General features: G+C 44.8%; 1 protein-coding gene across 1 annotated transcript in view; it reads left to right on the plus strand.

Moving 5' to 3' along the window:
• LOC122787760 (breast cancer type 1 susceptibility protein homolog) overlaps positions 1-26,251 on the plus strand; it is a gene marked incomplete in the record, with an annotated part of 959,769 nt that overhangs the window by 658,645 nt on the left and 274,873 nt on the right.

Here is a 26,251-nt window from a genome sequence, read left to right on the forward strand (position 1 = left end):
TATGTATTTAGAAACAACTACTGATTTTCTACGCTTCACGATGGAACATTAATTGTATGGGCTTTCTTGACGTCAGGTTGAAACAAGACGCATCAATTGGGGAAGATTCTTGCCTCTGGCGAGGAACTTAAAGGAATCGTAGGCGAGGTACCCCACTTTGCTTTTAGGAATAACCATAATTTGAAGCAGCTTTTATATGATAAGGTGGATACTCTTACCTCTGTAATATCACAAAGAAAAGGCACTCATCCGTGCCAAAGATGTACCAGTTGTAGGTACATCTGTAAAGACACTGTATTTGTGCATCCATATCAGAATAAGAGAGATGTTTTTCAAAAATATGCTGATTGTACTGCCAGAAACATAGTTTATTTGGCCACATGTGACTCCTATGATTCCTTCTATGTGGGAAAAAACACTAGGCAATTAAAGGAAAAGGTGTCTAAGCATGAGTGACATTAGACTGCAGGACATGAAGAACACCCTCTATAAGCATATTCAGAACAACAGTGGACGGTGTTTTTATTTTAGGGTAATACAAGGTATTGGCATTAATCAAAGAGGAGGGGATACTGACATTGTTGTGGAGAAAGCTGAGATGACCTGGATTGGTAGGTTGCAGGCATATAAGTCTCCGGGACTAAATACTTCCTGCATTGAAAGGGAGAAGGCAAAGAAGGCATTTTTAAAATTCTGATGATGTAAAAGGAAGTTGTTAAGTAGTATTTTGATTGGTTAGATTTTATTATTTAAGCTGTTTTTAAAATTTTTTGTGTGTGAATGGATCTGATGGAAGGATCAGTCGATCTAAATGCACCATGGTGGATGTGTTGATTTATTTTTGATATATATATATATATATATATATATATATATATATATATATATATATGTGTGTGTGTGTGTGTGTGTGTGCTACTAAATCCCGAACACACAAAATACCAAGACTGAAATCACGAAAAGCCAGAATGCCAAATCTGCACAAACTCGAATCTCAGAATACTAAGAGACCAAAATACCGAAAGAAGCATGTTTGATGATCTGCGATGCCACCGGTGCGTTAAAATAATAAACGTAGAGTCACACCTCTGTAGAAACACGAAAACACCACGACACCCAGCAGTTCTGTCACCATAAAGTATTATATACGTAAATAACAAACAAACATGAAAGTGTTTGTTGCATGAAATAACAGCCTGTAAAAGCATTTCCCAACACATAAGTCATATAGTGATCAGCCATCACAAGTAGATATAAAACCATTAGTGATATGGATCATTAGCAACTTGATGTTTACATCCGTAACAACCATGCTATAGCCTGCACTAGTTGTATGCACGTATAGTCTTCCTGATGCTCCAGCACAGTTTGGAAATGGTTATGTTGACTAATCAGTTTCCTACGCTTTGGAGAAGGAGGACAGCCTGCGGCAAGTCTCTCCATCAATGCAGCAACATGATTCTGCTCTCTGGACATTGACTGTCATAAGTACAGATAAGTCAGTAGCCACAAAGCGGTCATAAGTACAGATAAGTCAGTAGCCTTAGTGCCTAAAATGCATTTTAAATGGCGATGCCATGCCTCCACCGAATTTTGAGTACGTGGCGGAAATAGCCTATTCAATTCAGACGCATTCCAAAATGCTATTGGAAATAATGGAGGAAACTGTGTTACTGAATTAGATCTCGTACTAAGCTTATGTAGGCGTCCTAACACATACCAGTCTGAGAAATAACGTATCAGTTCTGTACCATCATCTGGAAAGTTGTCCTTCAGTAACTGAAATGTAGGAAGCACATCAGACTCTCTTAAAAATGCCAAAGCAACTAAAGACTTTACAGCCAATTGAAATGTGTGGGAAGAATTATATAAAGAGGCTAGTCCAAACTGTTGAACCTTACGCCACACATTTTGTCCGAAGTGAAATAAACATCCCTTCAACTTAATCTCACTGAAGTTCATCCTTATACTTTTGATAGACGCTACTTCAGCGTCACATAGAATGAATTGCAATGACAGCTCAAACTCATGCAAGGAAAATAAATACAAAATGTACTGCCACATCATATTGTATGCTCAAAGTGATTTTTTTCGACATCAGACAGTAGAGCTGTGGAACACACTTGCTATATGCACCACACTTAACTATGCTGTGCATACTATATAATTGTCGACACAGTGAACCCTTGCAAAAGTAAGTCCCGTCCATGAGCCATATAGTTGCAACACTGAGATCATGTAGGTTATTTACTGTAGTAAAGACTATCACAGTATTTCCTGATGTAGGATCTGGCAGCCATTTCTCAATGAAAGTGCCTGATTGAAATGGGAACATGCTCATATCTATTGCTTCTAATGTAAGATTGTGAACATGACTTGCACCTACTTTACACCTTACCCTTCTAATCTGCTGAAGCAGTGCCTTTTTAGTTGGTAAACTAGGAGCACATTGTACAGCGGTGGATGCCATAGCATCGTCTACCAACATACATGGAGTATTTCTCGACAACGCTGCTCTGTCTTTTAAATTGCCACACACGGAGTATTTCTCCACTTCAAATGGATCTCTGGGATGGTTGTGAGGCATTGTTTTTATTAGTTTCTCACTTTCGTAAAGAGGCTCTGTTACGGTCCTTCCTTTGCAATTCCCAGACCGCTTCCATTTACAGCACCAATACTGTCTTTGAGCAGTTTTCTTCTCTAGATGATAGACGTAACCTTGGATGATCAGACATGTTTGTTTTTTTGCGATTGCACTCTGGGATATAACTCACCTAGCACGCCTGGCGCATCGGAATGATTGTCAGACATTGTGCAGACGTTCGCTATTGAGCGTTTTCTTAAAGTTATAGTATTTCTTTTATAGGCAGGGTATGTGTGAACCGTGCACTCCTTCTGCATATCATTGGTATATTCACGCTTGTATTTCGGTAATGTGTGCTTCGTGTTTTTGAAAATTTGGCATTCTAGGTTTTCGTGATTTTGGCCTCGGTATTTTCAGCCTCGGTATTTTCACGTTCGGTATTTTGTGTGTTTGGGATTTAGTAGTAATCCCGTGTGTGCGTGTATGTGTGTGTGTATATATATATATATATATATATATATATATATATATATATATATATATAATCTACCCACACACCAAATTTACACTTACCCGCATTTCAGATTGCGGAGACAACAACATTTCAATAAACCAAATCTAAACATTACAGGTTTTTTTTTTTTTTTTTTTTTAAACGGAGCAGGGGAACTTGGCCAGTATGGGGAAATTTGCCCTTTTCCCACTGTCGTGCGATCTCTGAGTTTGTATATTTAGTTAGGGGGTGTGGGGGTGCAGCACCCCACATGGGTAGGTTTGACATGCTTTGGTGTGTTATTTTGTTGAATGTTGGCCCAGTTTCTTCTTTTCCTGCAAAAATCTTCGTCAATGTGAAGGTTCAATTTATTGTAATTTCGGTGTTGTCATCTTGGTAATCTGCAGTTCGGGTAAGTGTAAAACATAGCTGATTGCATTTGAAAAGGGGTGCTGTTGTATATGAGTTGTTGGGGCACATGTATGTAAGCATGCTAACACCAGGATCACTCAAACTAGTAAAAGAGAGCAAAAGTGATAGAAAATGCAGCACTCAACTGCTTTCTTTAATCAAGACTTAAAGCAGTAACAAGAATCTGGTGGTCTTTCATTGATTAAGTTCCAAGATCAAATGGACACCAAATAAACAGTAGGTTCACAGATATATACTAGGCAAACGACTTCCAGCATCTTTATAAGCCTAGCCATACAGTTCAACCCAGTTGTGTCAGTTTGTGTCATGGACATTTATTAGGAGGGGCTATGTTAGTAGAAGTCTCTCGAGGTGATGTGGGGGATGTAAGACAGTAATGCTCAGTCATTGGCATGGGGACCAGACCTGGAATGAATTTCTGATTTCCCATCCATTGGTCAAGGTTATACTTCAGTAGGGTTTTGAATGGACTCTGCTTCAACATGGATGAGTCTGTTCCAGAGCTTGGGAATCCTCTAAGACACATCTGTCTCTTCAACATTATGCTACAAGCAAAATTTAAATCCTTGGACCTAGTCGTTCTTATGCTGTTCATTTTGCGGATAAACAAAAGACCCATCAGAGCTGTTTCTGAGAATGCCTTGTATGGCAAGCATAGATCACCTTTGAGTAACCTGTAGGCGACAGTATAGAGAGAAAGATGTGTTTATACCCTGGATTCTCCTAGTAAGGAACCTTTGTGGGTATTCCTGATGTTCATCGTGTTTCACTGTTGCAGTCATTACACTTGGATTATCCTGCTGGCAGACGACCCGAGTTCCAAAGTCTTGGTCCGGCGTTGGTTGCTGTCGCTTCTTACCTGACGTCAGTACACCAGGGGCATAAAAGTTGCAACCGACGCCATTTTCTCCCGTCTTTCTTGCTGCGTGGTGCCCGAAGCAAAAGCAGTTCGCAAGTGCCGGTCGGCCAACTCCTGAGATTTTCAAAATTGAATTTCAGAACCAAAGTCTTCAATAAAGCTAAGTACCCCATTGGGGAAACTTTTTCTTGCTTCAGACCGATGTCAGTAAAAGTTAATAATTGTATTTCTTGTGGGAAGCAAATACCTCATAAGGACTTTCACTCTTACTGTATTCCTTGCCTAGGCCCTGACCACGACGTTACTAGTTGTCAGTTTTGTGCTAGATTCAATAAACGCACTATTAAACGTCGGTTTGATTTTGCTTTACATTATTTTGGACGAAGATTTAATTATATAATGCCGTCGGAACAACCGACGACCAGAATGTATAAAAAACGCAAAGACAAAGAAAAAGACAGGCATCCGAGGTCCAAAACAGGCGACGAAGCTTCTTCTAGGCCAGTCGCCGGTTCTCAGTGAGGCGCTTTCGCAGCCTCTGACACCCGCTACCTCAGAGCCACAAGATGTAACTGACAGCCACGTGGAAACACCGAGGCCTGTTGAAACTCAAGGTATTGGGCCTACGGAAACTATACCCTCAGATGGGTCCAGAGCTGCTGAGCAGGCACCGGCTTCTGAGGGTGTTTTCAGACCTTCACAGCTTACAGTTAAGGCTACTACAGCAACAAAGGCAAAGTGAAAAACACCATTAAAGACAAGGAAACAAGTGCAGCATTTTCCAGAACAGTCATCCATGCCAAAGAAACAGATGCTTAAAATAGCCGAAGACCTTATTACTTTAATCAGGGGCTCCCATCCTCCTCCTGACAAAAGGCCTAGGCAAGACACTGATTATGATTCCACTGATTAGGTTTCCATTTCCTCTGATTTCCTCTGATTCTTCTTCTGATTAGGGCTATTCTCTCCCTCCCTATGAGGACTCTGATGCTGAAGAGTCCATTCCTTCAGCCTCACCGCCTGAGGGTTACTCTTTTGGGGAAACCCTGCACACCATGAGGGAGCATTTCCATTGGGAGAGCCAGGATTACTCAGAATCCAAGAAAAGGCTCAGAGATTTCCTTTTATTGTTTCAGCACAGGCCCCTGGCTATCCCCCTGTGCTTGATATTGTAGATAATGTTTTTTCTGAATCCAGTCTGTCTCCTGATTCTTTACCCCCTGCACCAGTAAAGCCAGACGGGTACTACAGGGTCCCTGACTCTCATAAATTTCTTTACAAAAACCCCGCTGCAGACCCAGAAACTATCTCTCAGGGTCCTAAAGGGGTTAAGGCTTCCACTGCCAAAAATCCTGTCCCCTCAGATAGGGATTGCAGAGCTCTGGACAGATGGGGGAAAAAAGTTTACACTTCTACTTTAGCTGTAAGAGCTTTAAACTGTCAGTTTCGCATGCTTAAATATCAACAGTACTCATGTCATTGTTAAAGCAGAAAATGGTTACAAATATAGAAAGTCCTGACAGTAAAGAAATGCAGGACTTACTGCATGCAGTTGAACAAGTGGGAAAGCATACTTTGCAATGTGGCTTCTTGTAGAGCCGCAGTTACAGGCTCTGTTATTCGAAGACATGCTTGGTTGAAAGAACAAAGTTTACCTGACCATGTTAAAGTAAAATTATTGGATGCTCCATTACAGCATGATACTTTGTTTGGTGTTAAGGCAGAAGAGGTGTTAAAGAAAATGGAGGATAAAGCAAAGTCTATGCATACGGTGAAAGATTTCTTACAGGTTTAACCACCAAGATTTAGTAGAAACTGGCCTTCAAAAAATTGGTTCTTTCCAGTGTCAGGCCACAAAGAGGCAGATACAGACGCCCAAGAGGCAGATCTCAGCCCCAAGGCTCCTACAGACCCAAACAATGGGGTGCTTCAGCCCCCAAAGGAGGAGAAGACAAATCACAACCTTATAGGAAAGTCACAATGACTTCCCTCTGCAAATGCCAAGTTCTTACCAGTTGACAGCACCCCTAGGGGGAAAGCTAGCACTTTTCTCAAACAATTGGCACATGATCACCCAAGACCAATGGGTGTTGAATATTGTTTCTCAAGGCTATAGGTTCCACTTCCACACGCTTCCAAAACAAAAAGGTATGCCAAACCTGCCACAAAACCAATGGGCAGAGGCACAAAAACAGTTTATGGCTCTTATGGATATGGGAGCTATTCAAAAAGTTCCACAAGAAGAACAGGGACAAGGATTTTACTCACGACTTTTCTTAGTACCCAAAAAAGACAAAGCCTGGAGACCAATACTGGACCTGTCAATCCTAAATACTTTCCTGGATGTTCCAAAATTCAAAATGTTAACACTACAACAACTGCTGCCAATGCTGGGCAAGGAGGCTTGGCTAGTTACTTTGGATCTCAAGGAGGCATACCTGCATGTCCCAATCCAGACAATCGTGCAGAAGATACCTCAGATTTATAGCAGGCTCAATGCATTACCAATTCTCTGCACTGCCCTTTGGCTTATCTACTGCGCCCAGGGTCTTCACAAAATGCCTGGCACCAGTAATTGCATTTTGCAGACAAAAAGGAATTCAGATATATCCCTACCTGGACGACTGCCTTATTCAAGCAGAGAGCAAGAACATTCTTCTAAAGCACCTGACATTTGTAAAAAGATTGCTAATTTGCCTAGGGTACACAGTAAACAAAAAGAAATCAAAACTAGTGCCCTCTCAAGAGATAATATTCCTGGGTGCAGGCTTAAATACAACTGCCCAGATGGCTTATCTCACGCCAGACAAACAAAGGTAACTGACTCATTATTTTCAAATGATGGCAGCAAGGACCCAGCTCCCTGCAAGAAAAATTCTGCAGGCCCTGGGTTTCATGACATCCTGCATTCTACTAATTCCATATGCAGAACTGCATATGAGGAAACTACAATGGTATCTAAAAAGTGTTTGGACTCAGCATTGTCACAGCCTAGAGATAGTCATAACCTTGATTCCCTGCCTACAACAGGATTTCGATGGTGGTCCCAGGCCTGTCACCACAACAAGGGACAGCCTTTCACCTTACCTATAGCCAGGCAGACAATAACACCGGATGCATCGGATTATGCCTGGGGAGCACATATGGCAGGAAAATGTATTCCGGGCACGTGGCCTGGGTTTCATGACATCCTGCATTCTACTAATTCCATATGCAGAACTGCATATGAGGAAACTACAATGGTATCTAAAAAGTGTTTGGACTCAGCATTGTCACAGCCTAGAGATAGTCATAACCTTGATTCCCTGCCTACAACAGGATTTCGATGGTGGTCCCAGGCCTGTCACCACAACAAGGGACAGCCTTTCACCTTACCTATAGCCAGGCAGACAATAACACCGGATGCATCGGATTATGCCTGGGGAGCACATATGGCAGGAAAATGTATTCAGGGCACGTGGCCTAAGGAACAAATGCATCTTCACATCAATCAAAAAGAGATGCTAGCTGTACAGAATGCCCTGACAGTCTTCAAGGACCCAATACATCCAGGACAACTATTAATAAAGACGGACAATACCACAGTTATGTGGTACATAAGCAAGCAAGGGGGCACACATTCCTACCCCCTATGCAGACAAGCCATGACTTTGTGGAACACAGCACTGACCTACCAGGTACATCTGCAAGCACAATTCCTGCCAGGAACAAAAAATACACTGGCAGACGAACTAAGCAGAAATCTCATGGATCCTCACAAATGGAAGCTAAATCCACAAGTGTTCAACATATCAAGGAAATGGGGACGCCCAGACATAGATCTTTTTGCCTCCCCTCACAATTGCCAAATACAGAAATTTTGCACAAGGACTTATCACTCTCAAGCATGGAAAGTGGATGTTCTATCATTCAGCTGGAAAGGCCTGACAGTCTATTCCTTTCCTCCAATGCCTCTACTCACCAAGGTGCTTCTAAAAGTCAGACAAGAGAGGCCAAAACTGATCCTGATTGCACCAGACTGGCCACGCCAGCACTGGTCCCCACTCCTAAAGAGCTTGTCCCAAGGCCCACCTTGGCCTCTACCTCAAATCCCTCATCTTCTGACGCAACAAAACAATCAGATTCTGCACAGTCAACTCAGAACCTTAAACCTGGCAGCATGGCAGATAATGTAGCCACTCAGACTACACCTCTCTCTAAACCTGTTATGGATGTTATTTTGGGAGCCAGGAGGCTCAGCACTACGAAATCTTATGCAGAAAAATGGAAGAGATTCTGTGCTTGGAACCAGGCACAAGGGCTCAAACCACTTGTCCCTTATATATACCTCAGATTTTGCAATACCCAACGGAGATGTTGCACAATACGGATCCTCCTATTTTTTCACATTTTCTACTATGACAGTACCTCAGAGGGGCAAATAATATAAGACCCCGTAGGAGAGCACCAGTACCTACGTGGGACCTCAATTTTGTTTTAGAAAAACTAACACTACCTCCATTTGAACCAGCCAGCACAGGTGATCTAAAATTTTTGTCATGGAAAACTGCTCTGCTCCTGGCAATAACTTCAGCAAGAAGAGTCAGAGTTACAGGCATTGATGGCTGTGGAACCTTTCCTCATTTTTCATCAGGACAGGGTTTCTCTTAGGACAAACCCAACATTCATGCCAAAAGTGGTCTCCAATGTGGCCTTAAACCAAACCATTCATTTACCTACTTTCTACCCAAATCCCCAGAATAAAGGGGAAAGACTTCTGCATGCTTTGGAAATACACAGGCAGCTACAATTCTACTTGGACAAAACAAAAGCTTTCATAAAAACTGAGCAACTGTTTGTAGCATATGCTGCAGGATCACAAGGAAAGCCTATTACAAAGCAGACAATCTCCAAATGGATAGGACAATGCATCCGCTTCTGTTATGCACAACATGGCAAATCTGTGCCTAAGGGCATTAGGCCTCATTCTACCAGAGCAGCAGCCACTTCAGCAGCTTTCCTCAGAGGAGTACCAACCAAAGACATATTAGAAGCTGCAACCTAGAGCTCAGTGCACACCTTCACCAAGCACTACCACTTATCTCTCTACTCCAAATCCAGAGCAGGCTTTGCCACTGCAGTTCTGCAGGGCTTGTTAGCCTCGCCAAATCCAATTTAGACCCAGCCACCCAACCTCAGCTTTGGGATTCTACCCAAGTCTGACTGCAACAGTGAAACACGATGAACATAGTACAGATGTTCATCATGTTACCCTGCTGCAGTCATCACACTTGGGTTATCCTGTCGTCAGGCGGTCCCGCATCCCGCAGTCAGCCAGAATTCCAAAGTCTTGGTCCGGCGTCGGTTGCTGTCGCATCTTCCCTGACGTCAGTGTGCCAGGGGTATATATAATTCATCTGACGCCATTTTCTTCAGTTTTTCTTGCCGCGTGGTGCCCAAAGCAGAAGCAGTTTGCAAGTGCCGGTCGGCCAACTCCTGAGATTTTCGAAGTCGAATTTCAGATCCGAAGTCTTCAATAAAGCTAAGTACCCGTTGAAACTTTTCTTGCCTCAGACCGATGTCAGAAAAAGTTAACAATTGTATTTCTTGTGGGAAGCAAATACCTCATAAGGATTTTCATTCTTACTGCATACCTTGCCTAGGACCAGACCACAACGTCACTGGTTGTCGTTTTTGTGCTAGGTTTAATAAGCGTACTATAAAAAGGCGCTTTGATTTCGCACAACACTACTTTGGTAGAAAATTTAACTACACTATGCCGTCGGAGCAACCGACTACCGGCGTGCACAAAAAAACGTAAGGATAAGGACAGGCAGCCTAGACCCAAGCCAGACTCCGAGGCCTCGGCTGGTCCGGTCTCCGGTTCACCGGTCTTCAGTGAGGCTCCGACGCAGCCCCTGACTACCGCAGACCTGGAACCCGAGACCGCTTTGGAACTTTTGGCGGAGAGTACTAGGCTGTAGCAGCCATTTTGTCTAGCCCCTACCGACGACGCTGCTGAAAAAGATGTCTGTGCTACAGAAACACCTTCGGTTTCTGAAGGTGTCTTCAGACCGACGACGCTCACCTTTAAAACGTATCCTAAGACCAAGACTCCTATTAAACTTAAAAAGACTGCACTTCAGTCTCCAGTTCAAGGCCCCATGCCTAAGAAAAAGATGCTCAAAATGGCTGAAGACTTGATCTCTTTAATCAGGGGTTCCCAACCCCCACCCGACAAAAGGCCTAGACAAGAGGAAGATTATGCCTCCTCTGAACAAGTGTCTATTTCCTCAGGCTCCTCTGAGGACCAAGATTACTCCTTCTCCCCTTATGAAGATTCTGATGCTGAGGATTCTATTCCCTCAGCTTCTCCTCCTGAAGACTACTCCTTTGGGGAAACTTTACACACTATGAGGGAACATTTTCACTGGGAAGGTCAGGACTACTCTGACTCAAAGAAAAGGCTCTGAGAGTTTCTTTTACTCCCCTAGCACAGACCACTTGCCATCCCCCCCGTTTTAGACATTGTGGATGATGTTTACTTAGAATCCAGTTTGAACCCAGATTCTCTGCCTCCTGCTCCAGCCAAACCTAACAGATACTATAGAGTGCCTGATTCCGACAAATTTCTTTATAAAAGCCCTGTTGCTGATCCAGAGACGATCTCCCAGGGTCCTAAAGGGGCTAAGGCTTCTATGGCAAAAAATCCTGTACCCTCTGAAAGGGACTCCAGAACACTAGACAGGTGGGGGAAAAAGGTTTACACTTCAGCCACTCTAGCTATGAGGGCACTAAATTGCCAATTTCACATGCTAAAATATCAGCAATTTCTAATGTCTTGGTTAAGACAAAAAATGAGCACACTCCCTCAACAGTCTGAATTGAAAGAAATGCAGGATCTGTTGCATGCAACTGAACAGGTGGGCAAACATACTTTACAATGTGGGTTTGATTCTTTGGAGGCTTCCTGCAGAGCAGTTGTCACTGGGTCTGTTATACGTAGGCATGCTTGGTTAAAGGAACAAAACTCTGCCTGATCATGTTAAAGCAAAGCTTCTAGATGCTCCCTTACAGCAGGATGTTCTTTTTGGAGTTAAAGCAGAAGAAGTCTTAAAGAAAATGGAGGATAAGGCAAAATCAATGCAGACAGTCAAAGATTTCCTACAGGTACAGCCCCCTCGCTTCAGCAGAAATTGGCCAACAAAAAATTGGTCCTTTCCAGCTACTGACAGACCACAGAGGGGTAAATATAGACGTCCAAGAGGCAGAGGACAACCACAAGCCCAGTACAAACCTCGACAATGGGGCACTGCAACACAGAAGGGAGGAGAAGACAGGTCCCAAACTACCAGAAGGCAAACTCAATGACTTGCACCTCATCTGGCCAAGCAACACTCTCTTGGCAGCCCCCTTGGTAGGAAAACTCGCACTTTTTTCAGACAACTGGCACATTATCACAAAGGACAAATGGGTCCTAGACATAATTTCACGAGGATACAGATTCCATTTTCACACCTTGCCAATGAAAACAGGAATGCCAAACCTGCCACAAAATCAATGGGCAGAGGCACAAAGACAAATTACAGCTCTCATGGACATGAGAGCCATTCAACTGGTACCTACTCGAGAGCAAGGCCAAGGATTTTACTCAATACTCTTTCTAGTTCCCAGAAAGGACAATGCCTGGAGACCAGTTCTGGACCTTTCAATTCTAAACACCTTCTTACAAGTACCCAAATTCAAGATGCTAACACTACAGCAGCTTCTTCCCATGTTGGGCAAGAAAGCATGGCTAGTAAAGTTGGACCTCAAGGAGGCATACCTGCATGTCCCTATCAGACAAAGTTGCAGAAGATACCTCCGTTTCATTGCAGGTTCAACCCATTACCAGACAAAGAGGAATTCAAATATACCCATACCTGGACGACTGCCTCATCCAAGCAGAAAGCAAGGACATCCTCTTACAACATCTGGCTTTTGTAAAACATCTTCTAAGTTGCCTGGGGTACACCATAAACGAAAAGAAATCAAAACTAGTACCCTCACAAAATGACATTCCTGGGTGCCAGCTTGAATACAACGGCCCAGAAGGCTTATCTGACGCCAGACAAACAACTACAACTGACTCAATATTTCAAAACAATGGCAACAAAGACCCAACTACCTGCAAGAAAAATTCTGCAGGCCTTGGGCTTCATGGCATCTTGCATACTACTAATACCATTTGCAAAGCTGCATATGAGGAAATTACAGTGGTACCTAAAAAGCGTATGGTCTCAACACAGCCACAGCTTGGACACAATGATCTCTCATTCCCTGCCCACAACAGGAGTTTCTATGGTGGTCACAGGCATGTCACCTCAACAAGGGCAGCCTTTCACCTTGCCCCCAGCCAGGCAAACTATGACAACAGATGCATCAGACTACGCCTGGGGGGCACACATGGCAGGACAGTGCGTTCAAGGCGTATGGACTGCAGATCAAAGGAATCTGCACATCAGTCAAAAAGAGATGCTAGCTGTACAGAATGCTCTGACAGCCTTCAAGAATCTATTACATCCAGGACAACTTACAATAAGGACGGACAACACCACAGTAATGTGGTAGATAATCAAACAAGGGGGTACACACTCCTACACTCTATGCAGGCAAGCAATGACCTTGTGGAACACAGCTCTGGCTTACCAAGTTCAGTTACAAGCTCAATTCCTGCCAGGAAAAAAGAACACATTGGCAGACGACCTCAGCAGAAACATCATGGATCCTCACGAGTGGAAACTGGATCCACAAGTATTTGCAATAATAACCCAAAAATGGGGCCTTCCAGACATAGACCTGTTTACCAGTCCTCAAAACTATCAACTAACAAAATTTTGTACAAGGACACTGCACCATCAAGCTTGGAAAGTGGACGCACTCTCATTCAGTTGGAAAAACCTGACAGTATATGCCTTCCCTCCATTGCCTCTCCTCACAAAGGTGCTTTTAAAAGTCAGACAGGAGAGACCACGACTGATACTCATAGCCCCAGACTGGCCACGCCAGCACTGGTACCCACTATTGAGGAATATGGCCCAGGGCCCACCTTGGATTTTACCACAAATTGCCCATTTGCTCACACAGCAAAACAATCAGATTCTTCACAGCCAGCTCAAAACCTTAAATCTGGCTGCATGGCAAATCACCTAAGCATCCAGCCAGCTCCTCTTTCCCAAGCATTTATGGATGTTATTCTGGAAGCTAGGAGGCCCAGCACCAGGAAGGCCTATTCGGACAAATGGAAAAGGTTTTGTGCCGGGAACCAAGCTAAAGACCAAAACACACTTCAGCCTCACATGCCTCAGATTCTACAGTACTTAACTGAGATGTTGCACAAAGGACTTTCTTTTTCTTCCATTAAAATCCATGCATCAGCTATTTCAGCGCACTACAACACGGATCCACCCTTATTTTCGCATCCACTTCTAAGACAGTTCCTCAGAGGGGCAAAAAACATTAGGCCCCCCCAGGAGAGCACCTACACCAACATGGGACCTCAATTTTGTTCTGGAAAAACTTACGCTACCTCCCTTTGAACCAGCTTTCTCTGCAGATCTACAGTTTCTATCATGGAAGACTGTCCTGCTGCTAGCAATAACTTCAGCTAGAAGAGTCTCAGAGCTGCAGGCACTAATGGCAGTGGAACCTTTCCTCATTTTCCATCAAGACAGAGTTTCTCTACGAACTAATCCTTCCTTCATGCCTAAGGTGGTTTCCAGTGTGGCTTTAAATCAAACCATCCACTTAACCACCTTCTTCCCAAATCCACAGAACAAAGGAGAAAGACTCCTGCATTCCTTGGACATTCACAGGCAACTTCGTTACTACTTGGATAAAACTAAGGATCCGAAGTAGTTACTTAATTTGCTCTGCAACCTGTGGGTATCGGATCTGACTTCGGATCCGAGCCAGCAGCTTTCCAAGCTCCAAGATCCGAGCTCCTAGCTCCTCCCCCTACCCATAATCCCCTGCTACCAACCACATTACCCCAGATCGTTTTTTGCCGCGGCTGAAGAAGCTTTCCCTTTGAAGAGCTCCTGGCTGGGTGAGATCGTTTCTATCATAACTTTGTCTTAAAGTTTTAAAAATCGTGTGTGTGTGTGTGTGTGTGTGTGTGTGTGTGTGTGTGTGTGTGTGTGTGTGGTAGTAAACCTTTTTTCTACCCCTTTTTAGTGCTAGTTTAATTTTTTTCTGGTACAGTTGGTTAGTTTTTCTTTTGTCACTCCCCCTCCCCCCTTAGTGTTTGGGTGTGTGTGTGTGAGTGTTTAACATGGCGGAAGGGCCTAAGGCCATTTTTTCTAAATGTACTGAGTGTGGCCACAAGCTTTCCCCAGCTGATGGCCACACTTAGTGCGTTTTGTACCTGGGGGCAGCCCATCTTTCAGAGGCCTGCCAGATCTGTGTGGCCTTTAACCCCCTGGCACTTTGGGATAGGAAAAACAAGCTGATCCTGGCGGGAAAGCTCCCCCAGGAGTCAGCTTTTTCTTCCTCTCCCGTTCGGGCTCCGGCTGCCTCAACGGCCTAGGCGCCCTCTGTTCCCTCAGCTCAACCCGGGACTCAACCTCCCTCTTCGGGTTTGAGCTCTGGGGAAACTAGTGCCTCCTCAACTAAGGAGAAGAGGCACAAGGATAAGGAGGGACATAGATCCCATAAAAGGCAGGCCGAGTCTCACCCCTCAGCTCCACCAGCGAAAATAGCTAAGTCTCCTTCGGGGGTCTCCGGATCCTTCTCCTCTCGGCTCCATTCGCCTAGCTTCTCGCCGGAGCCGGAGGAGGAAGATCGGTCTCCCTCGAGGTCGTCGAGGCAGCCCTCCCCGCCCGCCTCGACTACTTCTTCCAGGTCAACCAAAAGCATCTCCAAAGCGGATATGGATCGGATGATGCGTCGGTTCTTGCAGACCCAAATGCAGATGGGGGTGCTCTTGCCTCCCCCCCTTCTGGGGGGGAGTGCGGCCCCCATGTTTGCCCCGATCACTCCTTCTCCGACTCGTTTTCGGATCTCGGAGTCATCGGATCTGGGCCCATTCGGACCCAGGGATTTGTCTGCGCCGATAGCGCTGGTCTCTTCGACGCCAACTATGCCCTCGAGCTTGTCGGATCCGAGCTCTCGGGGCCGAGGACTGAGCGTCGGATCCGAGGGAGGAGTTGTATCTTCGGAGCTGTTGGCTTTGGAGCGCACCTCTCTCTCGGCGCCGACTCCGATCCCTTCCTCAGAGCCGAGGAGATTGCTCTCAGAGGCTGGCGAGGGTGATTCTCCTTCGGCTTTTGAGGTAGTGGAGAGGGTACTGTCGAGATCCTCCAGATCCCCGGTTCGGGCTTCGGATCCACCCGTACCCCCACTGTATGAGGGTCTGTCTTCCATCATCCGACCATCGGGACAGCCTGCCCAAGCCCTCCAGCTAGTTCCTATAGAGGAACAACAACCCGTGGACGAGCCCTCTTCGGATAGCCCCACCGAGGAGGTTCATCGGAAACGGTGTAAAAGGAGGCACCTGGACTCCCCCGAGTCAGTTACCACCGACACGGACTTAGATGATAGGGAGGGTTCCCCAAGGTCACCCCCTGAAGATGTCTCCTTTGGAGACATCATGGAAATGTTGCGTATTAGAGGGGGGTGGTCTGCCCAAAAACCTTCCCTTGATGAATCCGTGTTCCTGGAGGCATTTGAGGCAGGCCCATCTACTTCCTGGGTGTCCCCTCCAGCTGACCCCCTGGTGGACTTAATTACCACCAGGGCGTGGAAGGAGCCCGACACCGTGGAGCCAATTCCTAGGCGTCCCGATAAAATACTAAGTCCCCCCACAGATAGGCAATCATGGGCCAAAGGATCCCCTGTTGATGCCATGTTGGTGGCGGCGGCCACCAAGAAAGAACTCGCTCAGGAGAGTTCTTTGGTCCACCCGCCAGATAAAGAATCTCGAGCGTTTGACCGGATTGGGAAGTGGATGTTTGCTTCAGCGACCTTTTCCATAAGGGCGCTGAACTATATGGCACATACCATCAGGCTACAGCGAGACTTGATCAAGGAATACGCTGCAGCCCCTCGAGTCCATGTTGGTCGGAGACTGGAATGTGTTTACGACATGAATGGCCACTCTGAAATCCATCTCCAATACGTCTATGCGGCTCCTCTCTCATGCTTCGGAAGGAGCCGCTAGAGCCAGCGGAGCAGGGGTCGTCTTACGACGTCACGCCTGGCTCCGTCTTTGCGACTTTGCGGATCCCTTCAAGGCATCCTTCGCGAATGCCCCCTTTGACGGTTCTGCTCTTTTCGGCAAGACCGTTCGCAATACGCTGGTCCAAAGCGAAAAGGATGGGAAGACGCTGTCTGCCGTCGGAGTCCGCTTCTCTAGTCCCCAAAGATCCTTCTCCAGGAATCAGAGGGGACAAAAGAAGCTGTGGTTCCGCAAGTCTCAGCAATCCCATCCAGCTGCGGACCACTCGTCCTCTAGAGGCAGAGGAGGACAAGGTGGACGCCGGCCCAGAGGCAGAGGGGGCCGCGTAATTTCGGGTCTAGAGAACCTTTCTCGGACAGACCCGCGCAACAGCCCTGAGGGCTTGCCCGACTGTCCCTCTCTGGAGGCAGTCGGGGGGCAATTGACGTAGCACCTGTCTAACTGGGAGTCCCTTACAACGGATCGATGGGTGCTCCGTATCATTTCCAGAGATTATTTCATTCCCTTCCTAAATCTTCCCCCCAAAACCAGACGCCTCCCCGATGTCCCACCCGATCAGAGGGAGGCAGCGGCTTCAGAGATTTTGAAGCTGCTAAGAAAAAGAGCCATCCAGCCCGTCCCCCCAGATCAGTCCGGATTGGGTTATTACTCAAGGTTCTTTTTGGTGCCAAAGAAAACGGGGGACCTCAGACCCATCTTAGACCTTTCCGCTCTGAACCTGTTTATACCCAAAGAAAAGTTCCAGATGGTCACTCTTCAAATCTGTCCTCCCCCTTCTGCGGGAGAACGACTGGATGTGCTCCATAGACCTCAAGGATGCGTACTACCACATCTTGATGGACAGACGATCCAGGAGGTTTCTCCGCTTCCGGCTTGGAGCCAGTCATTATCAATTCAGGGTTCTTCCATTCGGCCTCACCTCAGCCCCCAGAGTGTTCACCAAGGTCATGGCGGTGGTTGCAGCCCACCTGAGACTTCAGGGCATTCAGGTCTTCCTGTACCTAGACGACTGGCTCCTTACCGCGACCAACAGGCATCAGCTTTCTGTAGCGAGAGATTACGCACTGACTCTAGCCCACAACCTAGGCATTTCAGTAAACCTGCAGAAGTCCTGCCTGTGCCCCACTCACGCCCTGGAATTCATAGGGGCCAGGTTGGATACTCGAATCTCTCGAGCTACTCTAACATCAGTCAGACTGAACAGCTTGTCTTATCAGGTGTTAGCCCTTCTCCGGAGTCCTACTCCTCCAGCGGAGTTAGTCCTGAGGGCACTAGGGTCTATGGCAGCAGCGATCGGTCTTTCCCTCCATGCCCGTCTGCGAATGCGAATATTACAATGGATCCTTCAAGTCCAATGGTCCCTCTTGCTCCACCCGTTGAACACGCCGATACCGCTGAGCAGAGTTTGCAGGGACTCCCTTCTTTGGTGGTTGCATGCGTGGGAACTCAGAGAAGGGAGGCCTTTTGTGTTCCCCCCGGTCGAAGCCACGTTGACCACGGACGCTTCTCGCCTCGGGTGGGGGGGCATTGTTCAGGCAGATCCGTTCAAGGCACGTGGACTTCCCTAGAGACCGCATTGCATATCAATGTCCTAGAGATGAGGGCGGTGCTTTTGGCGTTGCAAGCTCTCCACGACCTTCTTCCCCTGGGAACTATTGCGTTCCAGACAGACAACATGTCTGTAGTCTGGTATATAAACAAACAGGGAGGAACCAGATCCTACTCCCTGTGTCGAGAGGCCATGAGAGTTTGGGAATGGGCGATCTCCACCAACCGTTTTCTGGTAGCAACGCACATTCCGGGACGATCCAACATCATTAGCGGACAAGCTAAGTCGGGTGCTTCTCACTCCGTACGAGTGGTCTCTGAATCCATCTGTTGCGAAGCAGATCTTCCACAAATGGGGTCAGCCTCGCTGCGATCTTTTTGCTTCTCCTTTAAACAAAATGCAGCGAGTACTTTGCAATAATTCCCCCCAGAGGGGAAACCCCCAGAGATGCTCTAGTCCATGCTTGGCCTCCCGGGCTCCTTTATGCTTATCCCCCCCTTCCACTCATGATGAAATTCATTCAGAAAGCCTATCGGTTGGGGAGCAGAGTTATCCTCATAACCCCATTCTGGCCTCTGCAGATCTGGTTCCCCTTTCTGCGGTCTCTCAGTGTGGCTCCTCCGTGGATTCTGGATCCCAGTCCAGAACTGATCTCTCATCCCGCGGATTGCCCAACACCGAACCTGGTCAACCTCAAGCTTGCGGCTTGGCTGACCCAGTTCCATTAATGGCTAGGACTCCCAGTATCTCATCTCCCGTTAAGGCCATTCTGGTTGCGGCTCATAAGCCATCTACCAGAAAACTTTACAACAGTAAATGGAAACGTTTTTCCATTTGGGCCAAAGATAAGGGCTTGGACCCATTTACTGTCCCTATTCCGACCATCCTGGACTTCCTCTCGTTGATCTTTCGACAGGGAGCAAGCGCTTCTACGGTTAAGGTGCAGTTGGCGGCCATCTCCCATTTTCATGTGGGTGATGGCATAGGTTCCTTAGTATCTACAAAGTTGTGCAAAACCTTCTTACGAGGCATCTTACTTTTAAATCCACCGATAAAGTCTGTGGTTCCCCCATGGGATCTCACTCTAGTCTTGCAAGCCTTGACGAGTCCACCTTTCGAACCTGCGGCCTCAATTCCGTTGAAGTTCTTGTCATGGAAAACAGCCTTCTTAGTGGCTATTACTTCGGCCGAAAGGGTTTCAGAATTACAAGCCTTGTGTATGAAACCTCCTTACCTTATCTTTCACAAAGATAGTGTCCCTCAGGGCTAACCCGTCTTTCTTGCCTAAGGTTGCTTCAGAAGCAAATATAAATCAATCGATAAATCTACCAGCGTTTTTTCCAACCTTTCAGAACAAGGGAGAATACACATTACACAAATTGGATGTACACAGACAGCTGCATTTCTACTTGCATAGGACTAGAGAGTTTCGCAAGTCGGACCAGTTGTTTGTCTCGTATGCAAAATCAGCCATGGGTAAAGCCATTTCCAAAGTCACTGTAGCAAATTGGATCCGTCAGTGTATTATTCAGGGGTATATATCGTCTGGCAAACCAGCCCCGGTTAGTATCGGTGCTCATTCTACAAGATCTGTAGCCACCTCAACAGCCTTCTGGTCTAGGGTTCCAGTGGACGACATATGTTCAGCAGCTACTTGGTCCTCTTCTCATACGTTCATTTCTCATTATAAATTAGATGTGATTTCGAGAAGTAGGGCTTCTTTTGGCTCCGCGGTGCTTCGAAATATCATTCCGTAAGGAACACCCAGGTTCTTATAAGGTAGCTGGGGACTCTGTCCCACAGGTTGCAGAGCAAATGAAGTAACTACTTCAGATAAAGAAGTTATGTACTCACCATAATGTTCCATCTGAGTAGGTACTTCATTTGTCTGCAACCGACCCCCCCCCTGCCATCCCCCAAACCTTTCGGGATTTTCTCATCACCTTTGCAGTTGATTTTTCGTGTTACCAGGTTGGTGAGGCAAAAAAAAAAACGATCTGAGGTAATGTGGTTGGTAGCAGGGGTTTATGGGTAGGGGGAGGGGCTAGGAGCTCGGATCTTGGAGCTTGGAAAGCTGCCGGCTCGGATCCGAAGTCGGATCCGATACCCACAGGATGCAGACAAATGAAGTACCTACTCAGATGGAACGTTATGGTGAGTACATAACTTTTTTTCAGAAAATCTGACCAGCTCTTTGTATCCTATGCTACAGCTTCACAAGGGAAGGCTATATCAAAACAAACCATTTCCAAATGGATAGGACATTGCATTCGTTTTTGCTATACCCATCATGGAAAACCAGTTCCTGCTACCATTAGGCCCCACTCTACCAGGGCAACAGCTACATCTACAGCCTTCCTCGGGGAGGGTTCCAACCAAGGAGATTTTGGAAGCTGCAACTTGGAGTTCAGTACACACCTTTACCAAACACTATCACTTACCACTTTACTCTAAGACTAGAGCTGGCTTCACCACTGCAGTTCTGCAGGGCCTTCCAGCCTCCTCTAACCCTCTATAACTCCTCCACCCATCCTTAGCTTTGGGATTCTACCCAAGTGTGATGACTGTAGCAGGGTAACACGATGAACATAGTACAGTTTTGTACCTACCATAAATGTAGATTTTCGAGTGTATACCCTGCTGCAGTCCAGGTTACCCTTCCTCCATCCCCTCTGATCTAACTGACTAAATCTCTACAATACCTTCCTGATGTATTTTCTTATAGCTGGAGGGATTTTGTGTGTTTGCAAAAATTACTTAATTTGGTATTAATTACTGACCACCTTTTTGGGGGCACCTGACATCTGGGGCAAGAAAAACTGAAGAAAATGGCGTTGGATGCATTATATATAGCCCTGGCGCACTGACGTCAGGGAAGAAGTGACAGCAACTGACGCCGGACCAAGACCTTGGAATTCTGGCCGACTGCGGGATGTGGGACCGCCTGACGACAGGATAACCCAAGTGTGATGACTGCAGCAGGGTGTACACTCGAACATCTACATTTATGGTAGGTACAAAACTGTACTTTGTGTACCTACCATAAATGTAGATGTTCGAGTGTATTCACTGTTGCAGTCGAGGTTACCCACCCACCATCCCCCTTTTCTTTGCTGGGACTTTTCTGTACATCTCAACTCTATACAACCTATGTGGTGTATTTGCTTGTAGATGAAGGAAATGTTTATAGTAGTATATGCATGTTTTTTTGGCATATTTTTATCTTTTCAGCCTTCCTATCTGGGGGCACCTGACATCTGGGGCAAGAAAAACTGAAGAAAATGGTGTCTGTTGCAACTTTTATACCCCTGGCGCACTGACGTCAGGGAAGAGGCAACAGCAACCGACGCCGGACCAAGACTTTGGAACTTGGGCTGACTGTGGGTCACCTGCCAGCAGGATAACCCACGTGTAATGACTGCAACAGTGAATACACTCGAACATCTACATTTATGGTAGGTACACAACTGTACTTTGTTGCATATGTATGGTCAGGTGCATGCCATATTGGGCATTATACTCAATGATGGTCTGATAAGGGCCAAATAAAGTAGCACTATGACTTCCTTGGACCTGGATGCATTGCCGTTACTTTTAAATTAGGTAACGTAGAATGATTTTCTTACTATCTTGACCACATGTTGGTCAAATTACTGTCCACACTGATTACCTGGTCAACTCTTAGGGGCATCTTATTGATGGAATAATTAGCCTGGGTAGCAATTTTCCCAAAAGGTGCTATAATGCATTTCTTGGCATTGAGTTTTAGTCCATGACTTTGACAACATTCATTTGTATGTGTTAGACCCCCTTGTAAGATGCTTGTGCCATGCAGGGAATCTATGATAATTCCCAGTTTGCAGTCATCTGCAAAATTGGCAGTCAGAGGCCCTTAACATTAGCCTTTACCTCTGAGAAATAGATGCTAAATAGGAGTGGACCAGCACAGACACCCAAGGTTACCCTACTCGTGACTGGTCTCTTAGTGGAGGTGGTATCACCATTTCTGACTTAATCCTGTCTGTGAGTCAGCTATCAATACAGCGAGTTATGTTGGGGTTCATGCCGATTTCACTGAGTTTGTCCAATGAACCGAGTGGAGTATTATCAAATGCCTTAGCCGTGTCCAGGTATGTGGTATTCATCATTTCCCCCTCATCCATTGCTTTGGTGAACTTCTCAGATAAGTGGTTGGGTCCAGTGTCTGAAGGTTAACTATGTCTTTGTTGATCATTTCCATGATAATTTGTTCCATACATTTGCATATTAGATTAGTCAGACTAAAAGGTCTGTAGTTTATGGCGTCAGTTGATGGTACACTTTTGTGACGTGAGATTACTGATGCAGTCCTCTATTTTCGTGGTACAAAGCCTGTTTTGAGGCTGTAGATGAAAACTGACTCGAGCGATCCTTATAAAGCATGTTTCAAGCTATTTAGGAGGGATCCCAGGATAATGTCGGGGTCCACTGAGGCTGTGTTTATGGTCTTAGAGAGCATAAAGCAGGACCTACACCCTGTTAATAGTTGGGGGTTGTGCTAGTAAGTATTTCAAGGGGGGAGTTGAGGGGTGAAGTTTGAGCTGAATTTGTCAGCTAGCAAATTTGCTGTGTCACTTGCTCAGTGAAGGTGGCACCATTAGCCACCAGTTCGACACACTGTTGTGTGCTGCCTTTGAGGTTTCCATCATAGCTGCAGAAGGCCTTGGGTTTGTCTTTAGTTTGTGAGGTCATTTATGACCTCATAATTGGTCTTGCTGGATTTAATTAGTCCTCTTGATTTCCTATAAACCTAACTGGAAGACTGCTCAGAGCGAAACGCCAACCAAATAAAATAAAAAAGCACTGTAGGGATGCAGGAATACCACGGCCACAGCACAAAACTTACCAACAATTTAATGCAGGTAGTCTTCTAGGTACAATATTTTTACTAGATAGTGTTTTTACTACATAGTATTTTAAATAGAAATTTTAACTTGTATTCTATGTTATTACCAGTAGATGTTGGTATAGACCTTTCCACAGCACTACCACTGCTCTCCTTTCCTTCTCTGACACCATAAATAATAATCGCAATAATAATTGTTTCTCCTCAGCACTATTTATAGATCTATCAAAAGCTTTTGATATGGTTAATCATAATATTCTTCTTGATAAACTTAACCTTTTCTCTCTGAGCTCACATTCTTTACAATGGTTTAGAAGTTATCTAGTAAACAGGCAACAATCAGTGCTTTGGGGGGACAATCTATCAAGCTTACTTCCAGTAAATATTGGTGTTCCTCAAGGATCAATCCTAGGACCCCTTCTTTTCTCTTTATTTATCAATGACCTCTATTTGAATGTGACACAAGCTACCTGCATCCAATATGCAGATGACTCGACTTTGATCTGCACTGCTAAAGATGTTTCTTCCCTCCAGTCTATCACCCAAATAACTTTCCAAAACGTTGAAAAATGGTTTATGCAACACTGCCTCCTCCTTAACGCCAAAAAAACTAAGCTTCTTCTCTTTACTCCTACTAATAAATCTCCTATACCTTCCTTCACTATCTCCTCAAATAATGCTACAGTTATTAACCCTGATAAAACCACACGACTATTAGGTGTTACCATTGACAATCATCTTAACTTTGATGACCATATTAACACTACTATTAAAGCTGTTAATAAAAAAATTGGGACACTTTACAGAATTAAACCCTTCCTTACCCCAGCAGCCAGGAAAAACATTGCACAGACCCACCTGATTTCCACCCTTTTCTATGCCTCAGCTATATATACTTCCTTATCTAAAAATAATATTAGCAAACTCTCTACCTGTTATAATAGTATAGCCAGATTCATTACTGCTACTCCCTTTAGAACTCACCACTGTCACAACCTCAAACAACTAAACTGGCTAGAGCTTAACAACCACATACTCTACCAACAATTACTAGTCATTCACAAGACCCTTCACTTCCCAGATAATACTCCTAGCCTGGCTAGACTGATTTCTCCTTATAAAAATCTAGCCACACTTCGCTCTGCTAATAAACTCCTACTTTCCTCAACTAAAACTTACAATAAAGCTGGAGATGCATTAATTTCAAATTCCATAGGTAAACATTGGAATCAACTACCTCAACATATGACTAATCAAGACTCTACCGCACTCTTCAAAAAACATATCAAGGAACATCTTAAAACTCTATGGCTATGTCCTTGTACTAATCCCGACTGAAAGTATGTCTCCCCACATTAATTTTTGCTACCCTTCCCCCTCACTGAGCTCAAACTTACACTTCTATTGTTGAGAGTTACTTCTTAAAAGCTAGCCTATTTTTAAAATTGATGTACTTATCTTATATGTTCTTAGATTTGACTTTGTAATCTCTCTTTTTAAACTTTTAAACTTTTATATTGTTTTATAATAACTTTTTGTGATATATCAGTTATATTTTTTTTTTCACATGTAGTGGAGCTTTTCTCCCCGGGCCTCTACTGTAAACGGATATATATCCAGTTGGACTAGCCCGGTCAACAAATGTAAAATAAATAAATAAATAAAATAAAGTATAGGACAGTAATTTAAAAAAATATAATCCTCTTTCTACTCTTATAACTATTTTTTTTTTCAAATAAGGGTTGTTATATCATAAAAGATTTTTCATTATTGCTTACGGAGCCTTCTATGTTTTTCTCTTTTTTTTGTTAGTCTTTTTTTTGTTAGCCTGTTAGCTTTTTACTCAGGTCTTCAGATGTAGTTGTTTTACATAACATTCACATATTTTATGTTTACTTACAGTGATTTCAGGACTTATTGACGTATTTGATAATTGAAATTGTTTAATTGTTTTACTGAATCATTCTAATGGGTAGGGTTTTATATGTAAGGGAGAATATGGGTTCATATATATGTATCTGAGGAAGTCCCAGCTGTAGGGACAAAAAACATGGTGAAACAGTTAAGCGTTTTATTTTTTGATTTTTTTATGGTGTCTTTATCTGCATTAAAGTACTGGAATGTTTTGTGCTGTGGTCGTGGTTTTCCTAAATCCCTGCAGTGCTTTTTTATTTTAATTGGTTGGCCTCTTAATTTCCTGTTTACTTAGAGAGCTAATATCAGTTTGGGAGTTGCTGTTCCTGATTTTAGCCATGACTTTTTCCATTTGGCTTATAGCCTCTTAAGGTTAGGATCTGATGTTGTCCTCCTCATTCTGCTTCACTAATGGATTATGGATCCGATCCTTGGATCAGACTCTGCCTCCTTCCACAGACTTCAGCTTCCATGCTTGAGCTTCTCCCTTACCCATAATCCTCCGCCCCTAGCCCAACCTGCTCAGATCTCATTTGCCACCAGTGCATTCAGATGTGGTTACCAGAGCTTGAGCAGTTAAATGTAGTTTTTCGTATTTTCGCTTTTTTTTCTCTGTTTTCTACTTAGTTAGTGTAATTAGTATTTTTATACTTCCTCCCTTCTCCCTTTAGTTTCTGAGGTGCGTTATGACTCTCTTTATCTGTCCTTAACTTCCTTCTTTCTTTTCAGGCTTTGGCCCTTCTTTAGCTCCTTTTCTATATATACATTTACTGGTAAATTGTTACTTCTCTGTCTCTCTCTCTTTCCTGATCCGTGGATAAACCTACAGGATTTAAAAGGTGTGCCAAGTGTGAGAGGAAAATTCCACACTTGGATGCACACGATAGATGCATTTATTGTTTGGGGCCAGCTCACCTGAATTCCCCTTGTACCATCTGTGATTGGTTCAATCCAAGAGCCATTCAGGAAAGGAAGAACAAGTTGATTTTGAATATCCTTATGGCTGCTTCTCGTTCTTTACCAGAGGCTCAAACCCCCCCCCAAGGATTCGCTGGTCTCCAATACCAAGAAAAGACGCCACAAGGAGTCCAGGGCGTCTTCAGCACCTCCTGCCAAGGCTCCGAAGGTTTCAGATCCGAGGATGTTGGCTCCAAGGCCTATGTCAGCTCCATCGGATCCAATTGATTTAACTGCTCCGAGTGAGGATTCAACGTCATCTAAGTCTCTGGATCTTAGGTTCTTGGATCATAGCAGTCTTCCACCCCTTTGGGACCCATAGATCTCTGGATCCGTAGTCCGCTTCTCGGTCTCCAGGGAGGTCCATTACTTCAGTTTCCCC

The sequence above is a fragment of the Protopterus annectens genome, chromosome 13.part0 (genome assembly GCF_019279795.1).
Source record: "Protopterus annectens isolate FY-2018-M chromosome 13.part0, PAN1.0, whole genome shotgun sequence".
Lineage (NCBI taxonomy): Eukaryota > Metazoa > Chordata > Ceratodontiformes > Protopteridae > Protopterus > Protopterus annectens.